Source organism: Carassius auratus, unplaced genomic scaffold, assembly GCF_003368295.1.
Source record: "Carassius auratus strain Wakin unplaced genomic scaffold, ASM336829v1 scaf_tig00217532, whole genome shotgun sequence".
Lineage (NCBI taxonomy): Eukaryota > Metazoa > Chordata > Actinopteri > Cypriniformes > Cyprinidae > Carassius > Carassius auratus.
The window spans coordinates 15,443-36,288 of record NW_020529113.1 but is presented as its reverse complement, the minus strand read 5'-3'; the positions used below and the strand labels follow the sequence as shown (position 1 = coordinate 36,288).

The window sequence follows — 20,846 nt, the reverse complement described above, 5'->3', positions numbered from 1 at the left end:
TAATAATCAAGGAACTTTGCTTCAGTACCATGGGTGCAGCAGGCTAGATAATTTTTTCAGGTCTCCCGTGGGTCAAGGGAATCCCACGGGAATACTGTGGGATTAGAAACAAAATCACTATTAATCACGGGATTGGAACGGGACTGGAAAAAATATCAGCAGGAGTGGGCGGGACCGGGAATCGTAATAACACTTTGATCCCCAAATTTATACCCAAATATAGCCTAAGTTTTAAATAAATAAACTATAAACTGTTGGCTTATATTTTAATTTTGAACTCAATTCTACTTGCCCTGTCTCTTTATAGTCTCCTCCTGTTTGATTTGATGTGGCTGGTTAAGTGAATGACCTACGTTTATTTGTGTGCACTCAGATTAACAATGAAACGTTGAGCTTCTGTAAAATAATTAAAGCAAAAAAGATGCGGTTTCTGCCGTCTTTGAAACTTTAAGATGGCTTCCAGTTCAATAAAATAACAAAAAAAAAATTAATAAAAATTATACATTTAGAATTTTTATTTAACTAAAGTTGTTAACTAATTGCTGTGATTTGTACTGTATTTTTTTAAAATATTTTTTTACTGTAACTGACAGATTCCGGCCCAAAAAAATAAATACAACACGGGAGGGAATGGGAGTCATTCTTCCTGGGTTGAAACGGGACGGGATTTTCCCCCAGTTTTCTTTTGTGGGATTGGTACGGGACCAATATTGCTGCGGCTACACAAACTTGCTGTAGACTATTTTCAGGCGGTGTGTAATATCACTGTACCTGCTGTACCCATGGTTCCTTGATTATTACGCCAGAATGAGAGTTTAGCTCCTAGCCATATCAGTCTAGAAAATTACAACTTTCCATTTTCTGTCAGTTTTAGTACATGATGTAACTACAGAAGAGTCCATTTTTAATTAGGAAAACTAAACTCTTTGGTTATTTTTGAGCGAGATGCTAACGGTCTAATCAGATTCAATGTCTTATGCTAAGCTAAGCTAAAAGAGCCACCGCCAGACCCAGAGCTCGGCTGAATGGATTCAAAAAACGGTAAAACTCAACTGTTTAGCTGTTTGGAAAATGACCAAATTATCTAAAGAATTGTGTTTTCTTTAACATTTTCTATGATAATACATCCATACTCAACGCAAACATGAGAAACATGCTTTAACATCTCATTCATGTGGTCTCATTTTTCATCTCTCCACCCTGCTCTGCGCTCTTCCTCAAGCGTGTGACGTGGAGGAATATCTGTGTGCGGACGGCCGCAGCTGTGTTTCTGAGAGCTGGCTGTGTGACGGGGAGCTCGACTGCCCCGACGGCTCTGATGAAACGCCAACCATATGTGAGTCCATTAGCACAGCACATCACACCACTTATTCACTTTCTTTCATTATTTCATTTATCTAATTCTGTACATTTATGTATATTTGGAAAAGTATTTATTTGTTTGTTTAATAATTCACATATTCATTGTTTATATATTTAAAATGTATTACTTTAATATATAACAACCCCATTATTTGTTTATCATGTACTTTTATTGAAAAGAACATAACTTTAAAATGTATTTGTTTTATTATACGTATATGCTAATTTATCTAACATTTACATTTCTAAAAGCATATTTTATAAAAATGTCATTCTATCTTTTTCTTTCTGTAACAAACTCATTATTTCTTTATTAAATATATATATATATATATATATATATATATATATATATATATATATATATATATATATATATATATATATATATATATATATATATATATATATATAATTATATAAAACAATTTACAGAACATATATTTTTTTTAGAAATTTATTTTTAAATATAAAAAAAAAACATATAATTTACTGTACAATATATAATTTTTTACATATATTTTTCAACATTCACATTTCCCATCCTATGCTCTCATACATATCATAACCTATGTGGAGAAGTAAATATGTCAACTTGAAGGGGTTTTTGAAGGACATGTTCAGATTCAACATTGTACCAAAACCACAATCTGATCAAAAGTGAACTATTAAGATGCATATTCATATAAACTTATTTATTTATTTTTTTTTTTAGTTTTACATTTTCTGCCAAGTTGCATTTAATTTTACCCAGGGTCAAAGAGATCAACAATCACACTTCAAGATCCTATTATAAAATGAATCGGTTTCCAAAATGCTTCAGTAAAAACAGGAAATGCACTCATAAATATTGCTGGATGAAAAAATACTGAGCCTGGGATAAACGATGAAGCATTAATTGAAGGAATTGTTGCCTGAAGTATTGTGCGTTTTTTCACACAGTACAGTCCTCGATTGCACCAATTCTGAGAGGATAAAGAGATGAGAAAGCTTTTGTACGTATGACAGGCTGCATAATTATCTCTTTGTAAATAGTATGCAATGATATATCTTTGGAAAATCAGTGTATGCAGGAAGAAATATTCCTGACAAGGCTTTTATGAGATTAGAGGAAATCACAGTGGAGGTCAGTTGCCTTCGGCGAAATATCTTGTGGTAACATAGTAAGCATGTTATTTTAAAGTTATAGTTCCTGTCAGTGTTTATTTTTTTTTATTTTTTATTTTTTTGCAAATAAATTCACCTTACTCATTTTTCCTGACAGTTTGGTAAGTACCAAGCTCGTTTAAATAAATATGAGGATTTTATAGCGAATATTGTCTCTGCACACTGTCGGACTCGGAATGTGCTTTTTCTTGTACATTATGTGCAACTGCATAAACTAGTTTCTGACTTTTCTCATTGCACGTCAAGAAACGCACTGCCGTGGTTCCTTTGATCGGTTTGTCATCTCTCGTCTGTGAACGACCATCTGTGGTTTTCCATCTTGCCGTTCTCTTAATATTCATCCCGTTAATCACACGAGATTAGTGTGTAATCCATTTTCAAAAACAATAAACACAAGCAGAAATTGAAATTTGGGCAGTTTGTATGGATGAAAGAGCCTTGAAAGAAGTCTCTCTTTACTCTAATGCTGGTAGCACTTTATTTTACAGTCCTGTTCCTCATGTACATACTATGTATTATTTATAGTAATTACAATATGTAATATCTATGTAATAACTAGGTGCTAACCCTGAACCCACCCCTGAACCTAACCCTACCCCACGTAGTTAACTTGCATTACCAGAAATTTCTTAAATACACTTTAAGTACACTATAAATACACGTACTGTAAAATAAAGGGCAACCCTAATGCTGTTATTTTATGTGTATATATATAATAAATGAATATAAAATTGTAAAAATTGTAAAAAAAAAGTATATATATATATATATATATATATATATATATATATATATATATATATATATATATATATATATATATATATATATATATGTATGTATGTGTGTGTGTGTGTGTGCGTGTGTGTGCGTGTGTGTATAAAATCTCAAAAAAAAAAAAACATCTGTAAATAAGGGGGAAAACAAAGTAACTGACGCTAATTCTTTGAAAAAGTAACTTGGAGTAACTTTTTTTCTTGTAAATTTAAAAGTACGGTAATACATAATTTTACTTGTTACTTAAAAAAAAAATCAAATTATGTAACTTGTGTTAATTGTTATGTGAAAAAAAACTATAATTTACACATTTACATAACTAATTTATAACTGTTTGTATACATTATAATTATAATGGATTGTGCATTATATAATTTATTTTATCGTGTATTTTCAATTTCTTTATTTTTAATTGAAGTTTTTGTTTTATGAAATTTAAAAACAACGCATTTACATTTATTTATTTCATTATATATAACTATTAAAATAATAGATTTTTAATTTTTACTTTTAACAAAACATATAAAACTTGAGTTAGTTAGTCAGTTAGTTAGTTTACTGCATGAGGACCCCAACTCATACAGCAAGTATGCATGTAATATAAAAACAAATCACTTATTTTTGACATTTTCGGAATGTCTGTGCCTCTATGCTGTTGGATTCAAAAGAATTCCTTCATAATTAGTCTTTAAGCGAGACCCCCTTCTAACACGCGGTCGTGCTGGAGGGCGGCTGTGGTTGAAGCCATCAGAGAGAGACTAAAACAATAGAAAATGCTGCATTAATGAGGTTACATCACCCTCAGTATCTTCCAGGTTCCATCTTGACTTCTGCTGCCTAGATACTTTTGAACCTCTCTGGAGATCCGGAGGCCCTGAGAGAAAGAGCGAGAGACACTGAGAGGATATTTTTAAACAATTCTCCTATTTGTTGAATTACATATTCTCTTTTTACCAGGATTATGAAAGTGGAGCAGAGGTCCACTGGGACAAGCCTTGGGGGGAAACCTGTGTATAAATTTCCTTTCACCAAAACACTCTTGAAAAACAACCACTTGGGTGATCGTTTAAAAGGAAATTGAAAGTTAAGGAGGCAGACGTACTGTAGGCCCGAGACTTTTGGGGATCTGGATGGAGATCAATATTGGCGTTTTGGCAGTGGTCTCCGCTCCCCCGCGTCACCCCAGAAATGTCAAGCAATCGGTGAATCACAAGAGACAGCTGGCGGTGTGCTAAATTCTCGCGTTCTTAAGAGACTTATTTAGGAGGAACTGTACTGGGAGCTGAATATTAAAATAGCTTTGCTCATCACATTTATACACAGCAACCCTATGAATCGAGTTAAGGGGGGTAAGTCTCGCTTTTACTGCTTTTATTTGTATTTATGCTGCGTAGAGAGCGAAAACAGGAACGTGGAGGGTTTTAGAAGAACTTGCGTTGTTCATCTGTTTTGTTTAAGTACTTTTATGCCATCTTTGTTTGGTTCTGTTGATAATTGTTTTGATTTTTTTTTTTTTTTTGAGTACATAGTACTAAATAAAATGAGAATACTTTTTCTGTCGTTAGCTAAACTACGGTATTGTAATCAAATTTAATTTATTTGTATTCATTAATGTTGTTGCTTCTTTTTTTTTCTGTCCTCTTAAGAAATAAAGGTTATTTACTGCCATTGATGGTTCCATGAAGAACCTTTAACATCCATGGAACCTTTCCATTCCATGAAAAGTTCTATAATTGTTCTTCTATGACATCGCTGTGAAACAATAACTGATGAACTTAAAAAGTAATGATTACGTAAATTGAGTTACTTGTAATGCATTACCCCAACACTGTAGATAATTATCAACACTGTAGATAATTATTATTTACAATTATTATTATTATTATTTATTTCTACGTGTATTAAACCATTCGCGCAAACTCCCTCCTTACGCATCACATTCTCATTCACACAAATACATTGCAGAGTAAAGAGGACACCGACAACGCATCGACAGACAAGACAGAACAGGTTACTTTTGCTATGAAACAAAGTCTTAGCTTTATCATTTTTAAGAAATTCAAACAATAAGTACAGTTTCGTGGCTCTTTAATCTGTTGTGACAGAGCTGAGTTATAGCATGAAATAATCATGAATGAACATCAGAAATGATTTTGTTATTTCCCATGGAAAGACGTTAATCTACACGATTTTCAATTTCAAGATTGTGAATCTATACGAAGATAATTTACGTTAACCTGTTAAATGTCACCCCGTCCCGAATACGGGACGCCTACGTTGACTATACTATATTACAATCAAATTTAATCTAATCTTGACAAACTATATATCGTTGGAAAGGTCTAAGACTCCCAAATATATATATTATACCAATATTTTTTGTTAAAAATTATGTAGGAAAAGCAATAGATTAATTTATGACAAGAGTGCACCCTCAAAAATCTACATTACAAAAGGAGTTTTGACCTTTGTTTAAAAATAAGACTTCCTCGTTGCCTTTTTCTTTATCACATTTTAGAAATCATCAGAAGTTATATATCACTTGAAAACATGAAATCTCAAAATTCATCCTTCAAAACCCATTTTAAAATCAGACATTGCATTACCATGTAAATGGCACATCAAAATCATGTTACAAAATGTTTTCAGACATGAAATATAAAAATTTAGGTGTGTATCATGCACATTCAAGTCTATCTTCAAAAACATGAGTGAAAGTTATCAGGTTAATAACATTAATCTTTTTTTTCAAATTGGAATCTCGTACATATGGAAATTATGATATAGCGTGAACACACCTCTACTCTCCCGTATGTTTTTTTTGTCGGACAGATTTTAGATTACCTGTCAGTCAAACTCCTGGCAGACTTCTACTCCTACTTTTTTTTTGGCAATTTTTTTTTTCTGCTGTCATCATACAGTCATGTCAAGCATTTTAAAATAGTAATCTTTTTATTTTATTTATTATTTTAAACCTCTATTACATTTTTGCTTGTTTATAAAGCACTTGAGACGTGGCAGGAACAAAGATCTACCAGCCTAGTATAGAATCTGAAAGTGGCTTTGTTACAATCTGAGAGTCGTGTCATTACCAAACTAGTCATTATTCAAAAACAATCCATTTCTTTTTATATTTATAATTTCATACTTAACTGACTGTGAGCTTAATTGACTGCAAACTTCTTGTGTTAGCAAATGCAAGACATACTTTTATTCCAAAAAGTTACTCTATCTTCACACATCATTACCGCATCACGCAATATTAAAGCCCACAACTGTTGCAGCAGTAATCTACTGGAAATTCTACCGGAACACTTTCCAGGATTGTGATAAATGTTTTAACATATTTGAAAACTAGTTTCTGTGTTGCTCTGTAATCTACCGTAGCTGTCTGATAAACTTGGCATTATGTATTACGAATACTGTTGGCTCTTTGATGAACTGCTTTGTTCCTCTTTTTGTAAGTGTCTGTCAAATGCAAATTGTTAATGTAGTTTGAAGAAGTTACATGTTTTTCACGGTTTCATGAAATGTTCTTCTCTTCTCCAGGCTTGCGGCAGGTAAAGGTTAGATGTCCCGTCAATCACCTCCAATGCCTCGGCACCCACAGGTGTGTTCATTTCAGTACACTCTGCAATGGAGTACGAGACTGTGAGGATGGATATGACGAGGGTGTGCACTGTCGCGGTGAGTTCGCAATGGTTTTATATACTGTGTACACTACTGTTGAAAGTTCATTTAGCTAGGATGCAGAAAATTGGCTCAGAAGGGACGGTAAAGTCATTTATTAGAGTTAATTGTATTTCTATTTCCAGTAAATGTTGTTCTTTTAAACTTTCTATTCATTAAAAAAAGTTAAAATATAAATAATCCTAAAAAATACATGTATCACGGTTTCAACAAAAAAAAAAATATTATGCAGCACTACTGTTTCCAAATCCCGGCTCGTGAACCTTTCCCGATCCAACCCCTATCTTTCTCTCCTACTTTGCTTCCTGACATTACACTGTCCAATCTAAATAAATGCCAAAAAAATTGTTATTTTAAGTTGTGATAGTATTTCACAATATTATCAAGCTTTTTTCAAATATTCCAGGACCATTTTTCGTCTTCTCTCTGACCATTTTAATTAAATAGGCCATTTTTTAAAACTCTTATGTAAAACTGTCAGATGAAAGTTTTGGAAGTTCAAAGCAAGTCAAGTTTGCAGCTTGGTTTCTTCTTTTCAGAGTGCAATGAACTCTTTTTACCTTAAAAAATAAAAAGATGATCCTTTTAATTGTTCATGTGATGAATCTATGTATTTTGAAAATGATGAAACTAGCTAAAGACATGGCTTGAATGATTTTGATCTGTGTTTAATTTGTGTAGTTTAGAATCAGACTTGACGTAAACAGTCTCGAATTCAGCTGAAAACATCATAATGGTCAGTCGACGTCTATAGCAGCAGGTCAAGACTTTAACCTTTAAAGTGCGATTTCCATCTTAACGCCAAAAAGTGCCCATTACTTCCTCATTTTAAGAGTGTTTGACAGAATTAAACCCACAACAAATCTGCAGTTGTTTGAAGTCGGTTCCATGCAAGATAAGCACAGTCGGCTTAATGTAATAATGGGTTTCTGCTAAAAGGCAATTACTGTTTCTCCACATGATGAAGGGAGGATTGCGTTTAGTCACATTGTGGTGAAAGGCAACAAGAAAAGAGGTTTTATATGGAAACTGCAGCCTAGTTTATGTCTATAATGTTGATGCATTGCAGCCGAGCATGCTTAACTGTTGAGATGCTTGAACTGCATCGTTCATGTCTAGAGAATGTATTTAGTTACGGCCGTAATAAATGAACATATGGAGTTATTCATCATCCTCACCTTGAGTTGAACCGCTCGTAAGATGTTCGCACACACATGCCAGGCAACTGAAGACCTCGCTCAGAGGGGAAAAACTTGCACATTTACATTTTATGTCCCATTTCAATCTTAGTCTTGGTTCGGTTTCAAAGTAAATAAAATTGGGCGTCTTGAATGAGGGAGGCATGGAAGTACTGTACATGCTCCTTTGAGGAGAAAACTTGGGCCGCTTTGTTCCACCACAGACCAGTTTTGGGTTGTTATCTGCACACCTGTCATAACTGAACATTCATAATTTACATTATCAGTCTACAGAGCAGATATCAACTCTTACTCCTGGAGGTATACGAATCTGGGACAGATAGAGAGAAGAAGTGAGAGAGAAACATCTTTATGAGAATGGTCATATGAGCCAGACTTTTTTTTTTTTTTTTAGGGGGCGGTGGATTTTTAAAGTTAAGACAAACTAGCCTTGTGGGTTAGAGATAGCATGAAACTAGCATTGACCTCATTTACAATCTTAAATGTCTTGTAGTATTATTTTGCATGATAGTGCAGTGCATAATTTCAACTTGTTCCTCTTTTTAAAAGTACATTTTGAAGCATTTAAAAACAGAAATGTGAAGCTTATTGTTTTATAGATGTTTTTTTTTTTGTTTACATTAAATTCATGCTAACACTCATATTGTTACATTTTGTGGGAATACTAATGAAACAATGAATTTTTAAATGTTTACAGATTCACATCCATTGTAAATGCCATTGTTGATGGTTGCTAGGGCATTGCTATGCAGTTGCTAGGCTGTTATGGATGATTTCTAGGTTCCCTTACAAAATGTAACCATGGTATTTGTAGTAAAATGGTGGCGCACGTTTGCTACACTTTTACTATAAAAGTACCATGATAAATTTGAGTTTTTTTTCAGGTTTTTCCAGGTGGTTGCTAAATGTCTTAAGTCATAAGAGCCCATCCTACTGTGTCTAGTGACAGTTTTACTCCAATAAAGTTCTAGTTTTTGACGGACCATTTTTTTTAACTAGGGCTGTGAATCTTTGGGTAGGCAACAATTTGATTCAATTCACGATTCATAGGTTTTCGATTCAATTCAAGAACGGCAAATTTAGAACAATTCGATTCAAATCACAATTAGATTTGATTAAATTATAACGATTCGATTCTGCACTCTTTTAGTGCATTCACGGGATTATTTAAATGCTTCCCCTAAATTCTTTAAACGCTTAGTCAGGGGGCAAATTACACCGCGGCCTTTATGGTTAGAGAGCCATAGGTAAAAAATAAATAAAATAAAAACACCTTTTGTCCATTGTTATATGCTAGTTTAATGATGCTATGGCATGACATGGCATATGTACAAATCTATGTAAGCCAAGATTTATAAAAGAGCTTTAAAAGTATTATGTATCAGCTAACATTTTGTCACACCATGGGCATAGCCATCATTTTAGAAGTGACAAAAATGCCAAATACAATCATTTTATGTATGTAGCCTATGTATTATCATTATTGTTTTTTTGTTTGTTTGTTTTTTTACAATGAATTTTATGATTGTTTTATATAGGCTACTACATTTAATTAGATATTATTTTAATTTTCTGCACAGAAAATATACTTTATAGTTTCTGTACTGTAATAAATTATGTCAATTAGCACTGCATCATTCATAAAAAAAAAAAATTAATAATTTTTTTAAAGCGTTTCATCAGTTAATTGTGCTTGTATTTAGTTTAGCTGCAGATAAATCCTGGGATGTCTATGAGAGCGAGATCACTTCTATTTCAGTGTAAAAACTTCTTTATCTCATTTTCACAAAATAAAATGCTATAGAAGCAATTAAACTTTTCTTCTAAAAAACGAACCCTACTTTCATACTTTCATCCGATTATCAGATAAACCTCGCACTCTTATTTCAAGGTCGTTGTTAATGATGCGGTTATTTTAACAGTTTCCTTCGTACATTCGGTTCATCAGCATTGTTAGAACACATTTGTCATTCAATGGAGCTGTGTGTATGATTTAGACACTTACATTTCTGCTCCGTCCACGCAATAAATACACAAAAAAATTTCAGGTAATGCCGTCAGTAAGATGCAGAGAGCCATTGACAAACTACAGAAAAGTAAAGTTACTTCACTGTAGTATTACTGGCCAGGTGTCCTGAGGAGAGATCACTTGTCATCAGCTGCGTCAGAGACTATCGGAGCGCAAGCGCAATCCTGAGACAGTCTCGGGCGGTAAACAGTGGAGTGCGTGAAGGAGAGATGTGAGGCACAAACACTGTTCAATTAGTGCATGTAGTAATTTAATGTGTATATATTTTGAAAGCAATGATTCGCTATAGAAATCGCAATTCATTCGATTCTTAGCGTTTTAAATCAATTACTGTACGAGATCGGTGATTCACGATTCAAAAATCATGTTTCAAGATCGATGCATATAATTTTTCAGGGTTTGTAATTGATGCATTGATAAAACGAGTGAATCATTACACCCCTATGTTTAACCATTTTGAGCACTGTACAGACATTGAAAACAACAACCAAAAGTACATTTCTGTCCATTTTCTCTATCAAAACTGTGTAAGTTATTACTTTAAGTTACTAATAATCATGTTGAATGAGGTAAAAATGTGTACCTTTAAGTGTACTGCTCCAGTGATGAGCTAAAGGTATATTTTTTGCACATATTATGATAAAGAAAAAAGTTCCAGGGTAAAAAAAACTGCTTCCACATAGACGCTTTCTGGTCTGGAATCAGGAACGCAAGTAGGTGGGAAAATGTTTCATCAACAGGTTGGCTTTTTAGAACAACGAAAACAGTTTGGATATTGTAGCCATAGATATGTTCCAGATACGTTGGCGCGGCCGCCATTTTGGAACAGTCAACATGACATTATTCACCATAATAATCAATGATTATTCAATGATATACATGTGTATAATTTGCTCTTGTAGATGCACACAGACAACTTGCGCTCAAACTTCACAGACGGTTCCAAAAATGGTGGGTGGTTTACGTAGCGTGGCCCATAGAAACAGTCGCTAATGAGGCATCTATGTATATATATATATATATATATATATATACCTATGGTTGTAGCTAGCTACTATGCTAACATCTGGAGTAGTAGTTCTTAACTACACAAAAAAGAGCAAATTCCACTAGCACAGCGTAATGCTAAGATAGTAAAATAGTTAGCCCAAAGTCTAATAGAAAACCAATGAAACATAAACATACACAAACAAAAGAGAAATGCTTTGTTTAACTTTTTAGCTCTGGTAATATAGCATGAAACAGCATGTCACATCTAACGTTCTGAGGAGAAAACTCTACTAGTTTCACTTTATTTGCGATAATCTTTAACGAATATCCAAGAGAAAATTGACAGCTAATTTTCACATAGAAATATCATGTTATGAATTGCGAATGCTGTTTTATGTTGTATTTAACTGTGCTCAGCCCAATTGAAATGTGGGTTGCTACGTTGATAAACCTGAGTAAACACTCTTGCAGGTATTTGATATCGACTTAAGCACCTACAGTAACTAACCTTGAAGAAGTGTTTTTAGATTCTCTTATTTTGTTCTGATGAAAACAAAAATAGCGAGCAGCATTGGGACCACTGCCTTTGGATCACTGTGTGTTATTTGGAAAATCTTTCTTTGCTATTTTTCTTGGTTGTGTGGGGATTCATTTTGTCATTGAGGAATGGAGCTTGCCTTCAGGTGACCACGGCTATTCACTAGAGACTAGAGGATAGAGGAATAAAGAGATTTCGGCTGTGCATGTGAGTGTGTATTTCAGTACGATCGCTTATCTTCACGTTTCCTCACCGTTTTGGTCCTTCTCACAAAGATTATATTTAGATCATTGGGGCCTGATAAGGACTTTATATCTTTTTTATTATTATTCAGACGGTGTCTGCCGGTGTCAGACTGACTGACTGTAGATGTGTGAAATGAATAACTTAACAAAGACGGCATAGAGCTGTGCAGAAGATAACAGAATTGAGACAAAAAGAGTCACACATTTAATTAACTTCCCTGAAAATACACACAGAAAAGAACATGATGCCGTGCACATTTCACGGCGAAGATTTTCTTGATCTGTCACATTTATTCTCGTTTGCCTCACATCATAAGAGCGTACAGTGTTTGTTTACAAAATCACAATTTCTCGCATGATAGTACTCCACAACATTTAAGAAAAAGACTAATCATAGATACCTATATAAAAACAGTACCTAATGATAACTTATTGAGTGTAAATTATCATTTTAATTCAAATTATTAAATGGATGCCACCTTATTGGGACAATAAAAGACCTCTATACAACCACCCCGATCCTACCTGATACTTCATTTCGAGTTTTGTTGATTACTTAATTCATTTTTATTGATAGCACACGTACATCTCAGAGACATCTGGATTTACGTTTGTGAGTCTGCAATATGTCTACTAGACGTTTACTATCAGATGTCAAATAGATGTCTATTAGATGTCTTTCAGATGTTTATGGTTTAGATTGTACGTACAACTGACATCTTACAGACATCTGTCAGATGTTTGAACACTGCAGATGCTTTCCAGATTAAGCCATCTTTAACAGATATCTTGCAGACGTATGTGTGTTATCTGCCTTGCGATCCCTGTTTAAAAAAGCATATGCTGGTTAGGTATGTTTTGAAGTCGGACCAGTTTAGGACCAGCACATTACCAGCTAAGGACCAGCTTAAACCAGCAAAGGACCAACATAAACCAGCATAGGACCATAATAAAACAGCAAAGGACCAGCATAAACCAACTCAAACCAGCATCCCAGCTTCAAAACATACCTAACCAGCGTATGCTGTTTTTTCAACAGGGATGTGATATGGGATTTGTAAAGGAAGAAAAAAACTTTGGTTCAGTCATGTCTAAAATAACTCACCTTATGACCTACGCCACTGAAGCTGATGATTGATCAGCGTCTTTTGTAGTGTTGACTACCACGCGATCACACACTGGTGGTCAAAGTTAGTATAAATAGCCTCTGCCAACAAGGCGGGCTATTTGCACTTAGTATAAACAGACACTCTGTTAAGAAAAATACTCACATACTGAAGAAATCTAACTGTTAGCCTTTCCATTCGTTACCTGTTCAAAACATAGCTTGTTATCATATCCGGTTCTAGCTAATGTTTTTTATTATTATTATTATTATTATTATTATTATTACTCGCCTAGCTAGTAGGCTAAGCTGTTAGCTCGCTATCTGAGGGTTAATCATATCACACAATAGTAATACACTTAGACTAATTGAAGATTTTTATTCAATATCTGTTCAGAAACATAGCTTATTGGAATATTTTGTTCTAGCCAGTAGAAAACAGTTTGCACTATGCTAAAGTAGTAGATCAGGTAGCTTGCTATATGGCACTTACAGCACAAAGAAAGGGAGATGTTTGGAAATTGTTTGTCTCTGCAAATTAGTATTGGCGAATTGGATCATGCTAATTAGCCAAACTTTGACTTGCATTTGTATAAAGATGCACCATGGATTGTCAAAAGGCAAAAGGTCTTGTTGAATTTACAGAGTAATCATTTAGTCATCTCTGTCTAGAGATTGAGGTTGCACATTACCGAATATGAGCGATGGGCTTTCTGCCCTCTGGGCTTGAGAACCTGCCTTATTTTACACATCCACATTTATAGCACAAAGGAAATGCTAAAGCTCATAAACTTTATATCTTTATGTGACAGGAAGGACTGTAACCTTGAAAATGTGCTGAGTGTCCCTCATGCTCTTTTTTTTTCCCTTCCCTCTTGCTCTCCAAAGCTTGTTCTCTACAGTCTTTTCACAGTTCCCCTCAACAAAGGCTTTTGAGGCTAACATGAGTCTGCTTTCAAACAAGCACTGCATGCTATTGCATTTATTCTATGTTTTGTTTTTGTTTTTATGCAGAATGCTGTGCAAAGGGTTCTGACCTCTAAATTCCATGTATCCAATATATATGTATTTGTTTATGTATTACACATTTAGTATACATTTAGCAGTACATTAGAATTCTCTTCTGTTGGGCAAATCCCTAAACTGAATCTGCTCTAAAAAGAAAAAAAAAAAAGCAGAGTAGAACAGATGCACCATTTCTCTTTCATCTCCCGAGGAAAGAAAGTGATAGATTTTTCCCTCGCTCGTGGCCTGTTAACATATTAATAGCGTTAGCTGGTGTTGCTCTTGTATACAGTATGCATGTTTCTGGAAGCTTGTGTGTAACCCGCCTCAGCCATTTCTTCTCCCTGTCTGTAAATTTCCACTATTGAATGTTTATCAAAGCCTACAAATGATAAAACAAACCTCAGAACATGTGACAGTCTTGACAGCCTTTGATGCAGAAAGCGGAGTTTGTACTTCAATTCCGATGGAAAAAGAGGTCTTGAGTGAGAACCCTCGCTGTGTGCTGTAGTGAAGGCCAAGACAGCAATCAGGAATCTTGGGAAGTTCAAAGGCGAAATGCAGCATAGAACGTCTGACTAGCTTGAAGTTGGCACTAGAATTTCTTGACAAATCCACTACAGAAAGACGTGAGAAGCTGTTTTTATGGGCAAGTATTTTTAGTAAATCGCATCAATTCAGAGCAGTTTTGTCAGGCACATATGCAATACACATTGCATTAAAATCAAAGTTCTAAATTTTCAACTACGAATCTATGTGGAACATAAGGAAGCCCATTTCTGCCACTGAAAAATACAAAAAATAAAAAATAAAATAGGCTTTTCATCGCACAATTCTGACTTTTTCTCTTGCAATTGCAACTTTACATTTTACAATTCTGATGTTTTTTCTCTCTCAGAATTGCATGATATTAACTTGATATTAACTCCCAGTTGCAAATTATAAAGTCAATATTGCATGATATAAACTTGCAATTGAGATAAAATTATATATCAAATTTTTGAAAATTATATATCCGTGTATATATATCATAATTCTGACTTTATAACATGCAATTGCGAGTTAATTCAGAATTGTAAAATATATTTAGATTCACAATTCTGAGAACATATCAATCTTTTCCCCCCTCAGAACTAAACTTTATAACTCACAATTGCGAGTTTATATCTCAAAATTGTGAGGAAAAAAAAGTCAGAATTTTGAGATAAAAACTCACAATTACTTTTTCATTTATTTTTTATGGCAGAAACAGCTTCCATAGGAACACATGACCATATACCTATTAAACAAATGCTGGAACTGCATATTTTTAGCAAATGTAATAAACATTTTTTTTTCTCTCTGTATTTGTAAAAGTGCATAATAAATTTTATCATTATAGCAGCTTTTATGGTTAGAGATTTAGCAAACTGCATTAAAATATTTCAACACATTTCTCTGTTAATATTTGTAAAATGTTGTAACAATTGCTAGCACTCTTGTAAATTAGCATTTTAATACATTAAAACTGCATTACTTGATTAAACTTTTTTTTGCAAATGTTAAAACTTAGTGATCATGTTGATTTTACATCTCTGCAACAAATGCTAACATTGTTTTTTATGCTAAAAATTAATATGGCAGCAAACTTCATTGGTGACAATAAAACGAATAATTTACATGGTGATAAAATACGTTTACGTGAATATTTTATTTGATTTTATTATTTGTTCACTTCTACTACAAATTTTAGCATTGGATATCATCACTCATGTAAAAAAAAAAAAAGATTGCTAGCAGATTTCTTAGTTGACAGTTAAACTGCATTACTTAAGTATAAAAATTGTTTTAGCAAATTTTCAACTATTATTTTTTGTATTGTTAAACTGCTTAACAAATGTTAGAGCTGGCTATCATAATTTATGTTCAGGAATATAGTAGATATACTACACTACATTGTTTTTATATTAACTGTTTACTTCTACAACAAATATTTTATCATTAGCATTGTTGTTATTAAACAAATGTGGTTGCAAGGAAAACTTATTCATTTACAGGTCAACTACAAGTACAAAAAATTGAAATATGTCGATCACCTAAACAACAAATTCTTACATTGGATAGCTTCGTTTACACTCAAATTTGGTCACTACCAAACGTTTCTTTTTTTTATAATTAATTAATGTTAGCTAATGATACAGTTGATAATGTTTTACTTCTTTGAACATAATCTTCCAAAATTTCAAGGAATGGAAAATCTTTATGGTCCGAGATATCAATCAATATCCCAATATAACATAACTTAATGAACATAACAAAGAAGCTAATAAATGACCAAAATCTCAGCTATTATTTGGAGCCTCACTGGTAAAACTAAATTTTGAGTGTGAATAGTTTGAAAAACTATTCCAACATAAATTGTTGAGTTCAATTCAATATGTCACTTTATGTAAGAATGGTTTTTATGAACAGTTTGCCCAGATATTCATTCTGATGTTTCAAGAATAATGCCATTTTGCTTGATTCATGACTTAGCATTCAAGTTTCGACTCAAATAAAACTTCTCCTCGAAAACTTTGAACAGCCTTGAACATCTCTTTCTCTTTTTGTTGCTCTCAGTTACATTCCGTAACAAACTTTCTTAGTTCTTCAGGAGCATTGAATGTACCACGAACGTCCTGCAGCATTTTGTTCTTCACCTAAACAATCAAACGCACCATGGTCCCTCTAAAGGTATTGCTTTACATCTCCTGAGCATTCATAGATTGGTGTGTACTACATACTACAGGTGCTAGGCAGGAAACCGTCTTTGTGTTGCACCTATGGACGTCCCTGTGGTAATAACACACTAGCCTCACTTTCCCCATTTGCATTGTCAGTCCCTAATGAGTATACAGAATTGAATAAAGCAGCCCACACAGCAAAGCGACTAAAAAAACCCTGAAATACACAGCTAATGCAAACAAAAGAGTCTACACTTCACTGTAGCTTTTATATAATGGCAACTCGCACAGTAAACAAAGCATTGGGATAACAAGACTGCCGTCAGATGCTCAAAGGTAAATTTGTCTTGGGAACAACAGCTTTTCTTTGTTCTTTTTGCAGCCTGTTGTGAAATGTAATTACCCTACTTATGCTTGTGCCTGATTAGGTTAAACGTCAGAAGTTTTTTACGCACTGAAAAACTTAAACCACCAACGTCAACTGATATCATCCATCTGTGCAAGATACTGTTTATTTACGGTTTAATATATCGTTCTTGTGACTGACACAATACATTTTATTTCGATTCCAATTAATTTCACCATTATCTTGACATATTAAAAGCTGGTTCCTTGAGATCTCTACCTATTTTTATTTGGTGATTTCAACATAATAAAAGTTGTATTTGTGAGATTTCTACCTACTTTTCTACAAATACTGCTTTTTTCTTTCTTTCTTTTTTTCAAAATATCTCACCCTTTTGTTATGGTGAGATTACAAGAACATTGTGTTTACCAGATTTCGACTTTCTTTTGATATCAACATACTGTTCTTATTATGTAGCCATAACGAAAGCTGTTTTCCTAATATCTACTATATTTTTGTTTTGATCTTGACACAACAAATTTGTCTTGTGGTCTTAGCTTAATTTTCTCATGATGTAGACATAACAAATTTTTTTTCTCTTTTTTTGCACAAGAGGAAACAACAAACAGCTTTTAAGTTGAGGGTTCTCAAAACAAGTTTATGTTGAGATCTTGATTTATTTATTTTATTTTTATTTTTTTGTAAAGATCAATTGAATTGACATCATGACAAAGATAGAATCAAAGACTAATACAGATATGTTTCATAATATGCAGGTAGCTTCACTAACAAATACAAACATTGACGTCATTGTTTTAGCAGGTGTTAATATTAACAGTATTACAGAATGACTTGTTTTTTCTTTGTATCTATTTAATTAGCAATGAAATTTTGTACAGTAGCTGCTCAGGAATTTATCGTCAGCTAATAGCTGCAAATGTTAGAATTCATCAAATAAATTCAACATTTATTCATCTAGTGAGACTGCTAGTGTTCGCGCGAGTGCTGAAAATGCAGGCATATTACAGAATGATGGGAGCAGCTGAGGGTTAAGTGTTTTGCCCAGGGGCAAAACTGCAGTGGTCACAGGAAGGGCAGTTTCATGTGCCAAGTTGATGTCCTTTGGTAGCTTGACTAGGATTTAGACGAGCCTCCAAGTGCAGAGCCTTTATGGCCACATCAATGTGGTTAAATATAGATTAAATATAGATCACAGGCCGTTGAACCAACCTGTTCATTTGCACCGGTTTATCTGGAGTTTATCTGAATCCTCTTCCCAGTGATGGCAGTCAATTCTGAAGTGTTAATGAAGGGGCAAAATAAACCAGCTCTGCTTCACAGTTACACCTCAGATGTCTCATATGCACCTCCCTTCAGTTTCTCTAGTCAGAGGTGCAGGTGTTTGTGAAGTTATGCAATATTACTTTTTGCTGTAACTTCGAAAACATTCGAAAACACCCATTTAGGATACATTAGCAACCACATGGCGATATGCTTCAGATTTGCGAGCATCATGTTGTTTGTTGTGCATTTTCTTTATTCTTTACTCCTTTCTGTTCTAACAAAACATGTTTTTACACAACATGGGCTAAGAAACCACATATAGAACAAGGCTAAAACTTCTCAAAACATTCTAGCATCGTGTCAGTGAGTTATTGAGTAACTAAACTACTGAAAACAGAACATGTTTCACTACTTTGCAGAGCTTGAAGGTTTGCCATGTCCACTTATTATAAGCAGTGCTTATTAAGTGTCTTGGGGCTTGTTGTTTGAGCTTGGCACACAAAGCATTTTAGTTTTGGTATTAATAATGTAATAGTGGCTTATTGTCAAGATTTGGATTTTAGTTTGTTATTAACTTATTTTTTTATTTTATTTTCTTCTAGGAAGATCTGGCAACACGTACACTGTCATTTATTGCACTATATACGAGAAAAGACACAACTCTGAAAAGTGATTAAATGTGTCATTTATGACACACTTAAAGTTTACACTATTTGTTGCTTTAGTCAACTTTCGTTCTGCTTTCAAACCCCATCCTTTCTCTTCTAGCAAACCAAGTTTTTACTCAACTGTCATCTATTTATAAACACTGCCTGGTAGGTGCAGACCCCCTGGTCATCTGCTCTGATCGCACAAACAAAAAAATACACAAGCGCACGCTCATTCCTCTGCAGTGATGGCCTCGCTGTCTGAGCCCTGGGGACAGTGGCTGCTCTAATGATGGAGACTGAGGGGAAGACCTGCTGTGAGTGAATAATAGAGCTGTCTAGACATATGCCATGTTCTCTGGACTGGTGATTCCTGCTGAGCAAGGGGGCGGGGCTTATGATGTCGCTTTTTGATTGGTCTGTTTAGACAATTGAGGAAGATGCTACAGACAGGTGAAAGCGATGTCAGAGGTTTTCTATTAAGTATTTGATTGGTTTCATATGATTGGGCACATCTTCTGTGTTTGTCTCCATTTGACTGATATTTATGTTCATGTACCTTCGAATTACTTCACCTACTTTGTTTAGCTTGATTTTATTTAATAGAGAACATAACGGGTTTCTATTGGCCATTTTGAAAAGACAAGCCCTTCAGTGTTTAGTTTTGCATTTTGTGTTTTGTTTTGCTTTGATTCATGTTGCTTTGTTTTGATTTTTGTTTTGTTTCAATTTGTTTTGCTTTGATTCATGTTGCTTTGTTTCAGTTTGTTTTGCTTTGTTTCATGTTTCATTGTTCAGTTTGTTTTGCTTTGTTTCATGTTGCTTTTCTTTTCTTTTTTTACTTTTCTTTTCGGAAAGCATTGCAGGTTTCTATTGGCCATTTAAAAAAGGGCATGTCTTTAAATGTTTTGTTTTACATTTTGTGATTTTTGCTTTATTTATATATTTATTTATTTATTGCATTATGTTTTGCTTTTGCCCCTTTTTTATTTTCTTTAAGAAAATATTGCAAGTATCTACTGATCATAAGAAAAGACAAACTCTTTAATATGTACCAGCCCAAATTTGTATTTCGGTATGAAATATAAATGGCATTTGTAAGCCACTTCATTGGATCTTTTGAATGTGTCAAACTTAGAGGTGGTCTGAAAATATTTGTGGCATTTAAGTCTGTATAGATTTCCAAGGTCCCAGGCTTCAATTTTTAATGTGGTACGGGACTCCCGAGAGTGATTGATTGTTCACAGCAGCTAAAGTTCAAGCTCTTTGGGTTTGGATAGAGAAATAGATCTACAGGCATTTACCTTAAAGCCCCTGTCAGTCTCAGCACCCTTCCTGGACCGCTGCCATTAGCACTACATCACCCAGCAAGTGTCAGAGGAAGTAGGGCTCCTCACTGAGAGAAAATCACCTTGAGGGAGAGCTCTGGAGTTCACTGGAGATAAATCCTGTTGTGCGGGAGCCTGACACACAGCGAGAGTCCACCCATAATGGCCTCCTTCCCACTCGGAGGAGATTAGTGTGAATACGGGTGGCAGTGAGTGTCCTACAGTAGCTGCACACATTCAACATCACTCGCAGTGTAAACAATGTTTTTGACCTATCTTTACATTTACGTTTGAAGCTTTGGGTTCATAGCATAACCTTTGATTTTTTTTTTTTCCAAAGAGTAATTCTCATCCGATAATCAACTCTCCCACCTGCTGTTTTGAACCGGAAAGGTCTAGTTTCCCCCTCATAGATCTATGCGTGTGACTTTT

The 20,846-nt window shown here is 34.2% G+C and overlaps 1 pseudogene; it reads left to right on the top strand.

Annotated features, from left to right (window-relative positions):
- The window catches only part of LOC113101111 (low-density lipoprotein receptor-related protein 1B-like), a 70,398-nt pseudogene that overhangs the window by 34,305 nt on the left and 15,247 nt on the right, over positions 1-20,846 (top strand).